General features: G+C 35.8%; 1 pseudogene; it reads left to right on the top strand.

The window, feature by feature from the left end:
- The first annotated feature begins 7,542 nt into the window (after positions 1 to 7,542).
- On the top strand, positions 7,543 to 8,697 carry LOC116083383 (annotated as a pseudogene).
- Positions 8,698 to 8,946: the final 249 nt, after the last annotated feature.

The following is an 8,946-nucleotide window of genomic DNA, read 5'->3' on the forward strand; positions in this document are numbered from 1 at the left end:
CTAGTTGCTATGAGCTACAAATATTCCAGTATGGAAATATATTGTATTTCCAGCATAGAAATAAAATATTCCACTATGGAAAGAGCAAACATTGGTCTAATGATTGTTGATACAAAGGAAACATTCTGTGTAATCTCATGCCTTGGGAAATGCACCAAGGGGCTTGTCAGCTCACAAGCCCCACAGCAAGCAGTACAAGCTGTTTTCATTTGGTCAAGCAGGAGATATCAAGCAGGCAAGAAAATAAAAATTAAGTATTTACTAGCTATTTTTATCTCGGGCTTCAAATAGGGATTCTTTACCCCCAACTCAGCAAGAAGCAATTATAGGAAAACCATCATCTCAGTCCATTACATTGGAATGAACATGTTTGATTTTGATGTGTTATGGCTCTTATCATCTAAAGTGGAATATTGTTATTGGTTATAATCAGGGATTAAAAAATTCAAAGTGATTTGCTTGAATTATTGTAATATTGATATAAATTTAAGACTTTTAAAAATACTGATAGAAAGGTAAGGTTTTTATTTAATTATTGTTATGTTGATAGAAATTTAAGGTTATTTGTTAGACTATTGTTTTACTATGTACCCTTTCTTGATGTTTTTAAGCATTGATTATTTGGGTATTGATACAAATGTACTGTCTTCAGCTGAGCACTTGCAGTCAGTTATTGTCAGCACTTTGAAGAATTATAAGATTCCCCATTAATGACTACTCACTAAGCTGTGTTTTTAATGGAGGTAATGCATTTTCCACATTTTCAAAGTTCCCTATATCAAATACCAATAGTAATAGAAATACATACATGAGAGAGTGAGAGAGAAAGAGAGACAGAAAGAGAGAAAGAGAGAGAGACAGAGACACACACACACACACACACACACACACACACAGAGAGAGAGAGAGAGAGAGAGAGAGAGAGAGAGAGAGAGAGAGAGAGGAACATGTCTTGCTGGTGGATTGTGTCAGGCAGGAGAAGGAGGAAACAGGTATGTTCCTGCGCAAGTTGCTTTTGGTTGTTTTCTTTATTAAAGCAATAAGAAAGTAAACTTGGAAAAGTACTTTTTGTATTATGCATGTCAGTAATCCCATTGTATATTATAATATATATGTATATATAAATGTAATATTCATCATTTTTATTTCTATTACTTTCAATTTTATTTTTATTCATTTGTTCAAGAGAGATTTAACACAGTCATACTAAAACTGCTTAGAGTAGTTACAATCTATTTTGGTACTTTTATCTCTCAGTACATTACCAGATTTATTTAATTTGAGATTTTAATAAAATATTTTGTCAAATAACTAGTATTAGAACATATGTTACAGATTCTCATTCAGTAATAATGAATTTAATATATTGTAATTTGTACATTAAAGTTATAGCTTTCAATGCCTTGATATCTATGTACCAGTAAAATCTTATATTTTTATATATTTTTATTATAAATAATACATACTTGGAAATTGTATATTTTCAAGTGGCTACAAATTACATGATCATACACAATTCAAAAAATGCTGCCTGGGCACTAAGTTAGATGTTTAGTTTGTTAGCTTTTTGTATAACATATATTCTGAACGTTCCCCAAGCTCAAAATGAAACACAAATCCATAGAGTGGTAAGCACATGGGAGAATGGGCATTTGGAGGGATCCATATTAAGTAGCATTTTAAACTTTTTCAACAACTCATATTTTCCAAGCTTTTTCCCCTCTTGAGAGGTGGCCACATCTCTATGTACAACAGTTTCAACCTCAAAGCTTACAAAATCAAAAGCAGATATTTAAGTGTGTCACCTGAAATGTGCTTTTGAGTGTTCTACTTTATAGAAGAAGACACACTAAAGGAGAACAACAACAACAACAAAGGCTTAATTGACTGACAGTTTGAATGATAGACCATTTTGAAATCTGTAGTATACTTTACATTAACTAAGCAGAATATTGTTCTAAACCTATTAGAATGTTTGTTTTTAAATTACTTATGAAAATTTGTCTAGGTATTTTCAATAAGGTATTCTTTTTTGTACTTTCTTCTTATGTTCTTCCTTCCTTTTCCATACTTTACTGTGTATTCTTTTGCTGTATAGTATATATATTTAAAGTGTACTTTATGTAATATCTATGGGAATTTTACTGAGAACTACAATAATTTCTTTTTGCCACCCTTTTGACAATTTTATATTGAAGTTATTAAGTTTCAAATTACACTATTTTCAATGTTCTTTGTATGCTAGTGCACTCATTTTCCTTATGATATGTTTAAACATTATTCAACATTTAAACTCAGGATATAGTCTTTTGGTTAAATTTGTTTACTTCTTACAGTTAAACTTCTTTAAATTTTTATTTGCTTATTTGGTGATTAGAAACTTCATGTTTGAGAAGGCATGAGAATTTTATATACCTCATATATTCCACAAATGTAGCAGATTTTGTTTTGTACCAACTCATAATCAGAAAAAATTCACCTCACATTTTCTTGTCTTGTAAGTGATCTAATGTGAAGTGCTAGTGTTAAAAACGACTTACTCTGACATTTTGCATGGCCAAGCATATGTAACTGTCTATAAGATACAGAAAAAGAGTTGTCTTTCAAATTATGATGGACTCATTTCAAGATTGTATTATTTAGTATAAAATTAAAAAATGAGGACACAACTTTTCTGTTTAAAAGAAGATTTATATAGTATAAACTCCCAAATTTGCATGGTTTTCCTTAATCCGAGAAGCAATGCCTTGTGTGTGAAATTATCAACAGCATACTTGTGGGGCAGTACCTCTGTATGTACTTGAAGATGTGGCCAGAATATCTAAAGAAACACACAAGAAGACAACATTCTAAATTCTAATGTCATAATCAGAGGAGTGAGCGGTGCATTCTCTAATGTAAAGTGTGAAATATTAGTGTATATCTTACAGACAGAGAAGAAACATTTATATGATTACATTCATATATTGCCTAGGTAAAATCGGGTCTCTGAAGTTTCTTAGTAAAAGTAAAGTGCTAATGATATTATTACCAGCCTAACTGGTAAAACTGTACAGCTTTTGTACAGTTATATTTAGGCTATAATTCAGCCCTATCTCTAAAATGTAATTAATGAATTAATTTTTGTAGCTCCAATAGATTTGGAACCAAGTTTCTCCATTTGTTTTATATCTATGAGCAAACTATTACAGTATTCTATATTTATCTTGTTTCTTTCCTTTACTAGTATATTTCCCATTCAATGCTCTGGCATGAATTCACATTCTCAGAATCACTCTTTTGGCCAGTACAAGGCTTATTTTCTTACTATTGCTTGTTTAGACTTTTTTTCACTCATTCTGTACTGTTGAGAAATAGCTTTTATCTCTTTTATGAATTTTGCTACTCTTCATCTTCTATAACATGTTAGAATACTTACTATAGCATACAATGCCATTCATCATCTTTTATAAAATTTCAAAATTTGCTAGTTTTATAATTTAAGAAATCATGAATATGGCAAATTGTAAATTATAGAAATCTTAATTTTTCCCTGCAGAATACAATGGATATACTGGTCTTTTGAGCTTGATATGGTTACTTGCATAGACTGTACATCATTATGCCAGGCTATGATGAAGATTATGCCTATAAATTAAGATACATTATTGAAAAAAAATATATGCTCAACAGTTATGCCTGCCTTCCAAGAGTCCATATCTAACCTGACATACACAGTTAAGACACCCCCCAAACCCCAATCTCTGCCTGCTAGACTCTGCCCTGTCTTGTTAGAGCTCCATCTTCCTTCTGGTCCTCACCTAGACCTACAACCGTCAAGGATCAGCAAACTCTGCCCTCGGTCAGAGCTCTGCTTGTCTCCCAGGAGGACAACTATAACCCAGCACACATAGCACATACCTCCTAGGAGTCCTGATCTAATTCAAAACACACAGATGCACCTGTCTCCCAGGTTTCCATACACACCCAGATCAGACAAAAGAAGAGATAATCAGATAGTGAAAAGTAAGTGCAAGAACATAACCAAGAGAAGCCAATAGAATATCGCAGCATCAGGACCCAGTTCTTCTACTTCACCAAGCCCTGGATATCCTAACAAACCTGAAGAGCAAGACTGTGCCTGTAATACCATCTCATGAATGTGAAATTCATGGCAGCTTTATTCATAATAGCCAGAAACTGAAAACAATCCAGATTTTCCTCAAATGAAGAAGGATACAGAAAACCCGTCAGCTCCTTGGGTCCTTTCTCTAGCTCCTTCATTGGGGACCCTGTACTCAGTCCAATGGATGGCTGTGAGCATCTACTTCTGGATTAGTCAGGTACTGTCAGAGCCTCTCAGGAGGCAGATATATTAGGCCCCTGTCATCCAGCAGTTGCTGGCATCCACAATAGTGTCTAGATTTGATAATTGAATATGAGAAGGATTCCCAGGTGGAGCAGTCTCTGAATTGCCTCTTAGGACAAATAACAATATGAACTAAACTAATACCCTCAGAGCTCCCAGGGGCTAAAACTTCAACCAAAGAGTACAAATTGGGGGACTCATGGCTCCAGCAGCATGTGTATAGCACAGGATGTCCAAGTCGGTTATCAATGGGAGAAGAGGACCTTGTCCCTGTGAAGGTTCTATGCCCCAGGGTAGAAGAATGCCAGGGCCAGTAAGCAGGAGGGGGTGGCATGGTGAGCAGAGGGGGAGTGGGGAGGGAACAGGGGATTGTTTTAATTTTTGTTTATTTTTTTTTTCTGGAGGGGAACCTGGGAAAGAAGATATTGTAAATAAAGAAAACAGCTAATAAAAAAAAAAGAAAAAAAAGGAAAGATACAAAAATGGAAATGTGGTTTATTTATAGAGTGGAATACTATTCAGCTACAAAACAAAACAAACAAACAAAAAAAAACCCAAGTACATCATGAATTTTTCAGGCAAATGGATGGAAGTAGAAAATATCATCCTAAGTGAGGTAAACCAGACCTAAAAGGACAGGCATGCTATGTACTTACTGATAAGTGGATATTAGCCATAAAGTAAAGAATATCTATGATACAACCCACAGACATAAAGAAGTTATACACAGAGGGAAGGCCCAAGCAAGGATGCTTAAAGTTTGAAGGTGAAACAGAACTGTTATAGGAGACAGAATTAATGAAGGAAATGGATAAGAGAAGGGATGGGGAGGGGTCATAAAATCAGCATCATGTGTGGGTAGAGACAGGTGAGAGACCCAGCGAGTGAGACGAATGAATGGAAATCTGTAGCTGCCAGGGGTCAGGAGAAGGGCAAATCTTTAGGAAGCCCCAGGGACCTGGGGAAGCTCCCAGGAGTCAGTGCATGAAACCTTAACAGAGATGACTAATAGTGGGCACCTGGAAGCTAAAGAAGACACTTCATGTAGCCAGACTGGACCTCCAGTGTAGAGATAAGGACACCAATACATCCATAAAACTTTCAACCAAAATGTGTCCTGTCTAAAAGAAATACAAAGACAAAGATGTCAGAGAGACCAAAGGAATGGCCAACCAATAACCCGTCCAACTTGTGACCCATTCCATGGGCAAGCACCAATCTCTGACACTATTACTGATAATGTTTTGCTTGCAGACAGGAGCCTAGCATAACTGTCCTCTGAAAAGCTCTTTTCAGCAACAGATTGAAGCAGATGAAGATACCCACAGCCAAATATTAGACTGGTGTCTGGAACACTCATGGAAGAGTTGGGGGAAGGACTGAAGGACCTGAAGGGGAAGGGAACCAGACAAGAAAACCAACAGTCAACAAACCTGGACCTTTGGGGGCTCTCCTACACTGAGCCACCAACCAAAGAATATACATGGGTTCAATAAGGTCTCTGGCAAATATGTAACAGACATCCAATCTGGCTTCCTATTCTGGCCTCAGTGGGAGAAGATATGCCTAATCTGGTGGAGAAATGATGAGCCAGAGTAGAGGGATCCTCCAGGGTGGCACCCTCTCAGAGGAGAATGGGAGGGAGGATTAGGTGTTGGATTCTGTGAGGGAAGGTCTGGGAGGGGGAACAGCGTTTAAGATGTAAATAAATAATAATGAATGGATGAATGAATGAATGAATGAATGAATAATGAATATTTTTAAAAGTAAAAATATATGTATATATATCATATAGGTATAATGTGTATATATAATATATGTTTAATATCATAAATATATCAACATGTATGATATACTACATTAATTATATTAGTTTATATAATTATACAATTTTATATTTATAGTTATATGTTTTATCATGTAATTTCATGCTATATTATATTTTATACTATATGTTTATACTATATATTTATTATAACAGAAATATAGAAATATATTATAATTATATATTATTTGATTAATTATTTTTATTAATTAATATATAAGATATTGTATATAATATATAATATACATTATATATGTGCACCAGGGTAATACCTTACCAAAACAAGAAGATTCAAAGCAAAACTTTTATTATTTAAGGATTTTGTTAGATATGAATTACACAACAAAACCTTATATGCCACATATAAATAACAAGTGAAAATTTCTGAATGAACTGGGATATCTACTCTAGAAAGCAGTATAAAGAATCCTCCCAGTACTAAAAGTTAGTCAGTTGACCCAGATCTACCACTCCTTCTCATATGCCCAAAAGACTCATCATTCTCCCACAAAGATACTTGCTAAGCAATGTTCATTAGTGCTTTGTTCACAATAGCCTGGGAAGAAAAAGCTTTCCAGTAGATCAATGGATAGTGAAAATGCAGTATGTATACATTATGGAATACCAGTCATCAAATGACAATAATTAACTTTCAATTTGAGGTAAAATGGATGGACCTAGAAATGTTTTTATTTATAAAATACCTCAAACCCTGTTTGTGTTCCTTTGCTGAAAATGCAGACATGAGTACATTACATGTAGCAACCACAGAAACAGTTAAAGTCTAAAGACCACAGAGAGCCACTGAATTCAATATCAGGATCCATGAAGTAGGAAATACTATACCAGCAAGTGGGCTCCAACTGGGGAGGTGGGAGGAAGTCAATACAGAGGGAAAAGGGATTGGAAACAACTGACCTGAGGGTGTTTGGCAAAGCTAGAAGGAATCATGTGATTTTATATTCACCTAAAGTTATATACAATATGTAGAGGTGAGCATACACATGCACAATACACTAATTGTCCTTATGTTTATATATATCATAAAGGATATTAAGTCACTTACACATAATTTTCTAAGTACATGTATAATTAGTCTGTGAGAAGGTAACTTTTCACATGTATTTTTCATCTTCTCTTCTCTTAGGGAAACTCTCCCTTATCCTGATTTTGTCCATTCTTCTGCAACCCTCTGTAGTTTCCAGTGCCTATTTGGGGTAACTCTCATATAATTCCAGCTCCAGGGTTATTGCACTCTCATTTGGCTTCCATGGGCTTTTGAACACATAGTCATATCACTCCCTATCCTTAACTATTAACACTTAACATAAACACATATATAATTAAATAGAAAATCAGAAAAGCGAAAATGGCGAACCGTACAGTGAAGGATGCCCTCAGCATCCATGGCACCAACCCTCAGTATCTGGTGGAGAAGATCATCCGGACGCGAATCTATGAATCAAAGTACTGGAAAGAAGTACTGGAATGTTTTGGACTTACAGCTGAACTTGTAGTTGACAAGGCCATGGAGTTAAAGTTTGTGGGTGGTGTGTATGGTGGAAACATAAAGCCAACTCCTTTTTGTGTTTAACCTTGAAGATGCTTCAGATTCAACCTGAGAAGGATATCATTGTTGAGTTCATAAAAAATGAAGATTTCAAGTATGTCCGGATGTTGGGGGCACTTTACATGAGGCTGACAGGAACTGCAATTGATTGCTACAAGTACTTGGAGCCTTTGTACAACGACTATCGAAAAATTAAGAGCCAGAACCGAAATGGAGAGTTTGTACAGATGCATGTAGATGAGTTCATTTATGAACTACTGCACAGTGAGAGAGTCTGTGATATTATTTTGCCCCGGCTACAGAAACGATATATGCTGGAAGAAGCTGAGCAACTGGAGCCTCGAGTTAGTGCTCTAGAAGAGAAAATGGATGACGTGGAGTCTAGTGAGGAAGAGGAAGAGGAAGATGAGAAGCTGGAAAGAGTGCCTTCCCCTGACTACCGACGAAGAAGCTACGGAGATTTGGACAAGCCAAGGCGCTCACCTGCACTGCGGTACAGGAGGAGCCCGAGTCGTTCTCCCAGAAGGCGGAGTAGATCCCCTAAAAGAAGAAGTCCTTCTCCCCGACGAGAAAGGCATAGGAACAAGAGTCCACGACGCCATCGAAGCAGGTCCCGAGACAGACAGCACAGATCCCTCTCTAAATCCCCAAGTCACCACCGTAGTCACAGACATAGAAGCCACTCAAAGTCTCTTGAAAGGTCTAAGAAAAGCCACAAGAAGAGCCGGAGAGGAAATGAGTAATGGATTCATCTTGATTTTAGTCCACATGACCTCCTGTAGATATGAGAGTATCTGTTTAAGTAGAATGATCAAGATCTCCTCTTAAAGCAGCTATGAGTATTTTGGGTTTTTCAAAATCAACTTCTTGTTTTGTTGGGTTTTGTTTTTATTTTATTATTACAGAGGTGCTAAGTTTTGTATCTCTTTGGATTATAACCAACAGCTTTGAAGAGTGTTTTTGACCAAATCAAGGTCAGGTTTTGGCCTAACCAACTATGGTTATTCATACTTAACAGGGTGAAGACCTGGGAATTGGAGAGGTTCCTGAGTAAAAAAGATGTAATCCTTTTATTTGTAATTAAACCTGCCACAGTTGTCAAAAAAAGAAAAAAAAAGAAAAAAAAAAGAAAATCAGAAAAGCTTTAATACAAAAAGAATGCAGAACCTACAAGTTTATACTTAAAGGCTAAAAATAAGAATT

Source organism: Mastomys coucha, unplaced genomic scaffold, assembly GCF_008632895.1.
Source record: "Mastomys coucha isolate ucsf_1 unplaced genomic scaffold, UCSF_Mcou_1 pScaffold8, whole genome shotgun sequence".
Lineage (NCBI taxonomy): Eukaryota > Metazoa > Chordata > Mammalia > Rodentia > Muridae > Mastomys > Mastomys coucha.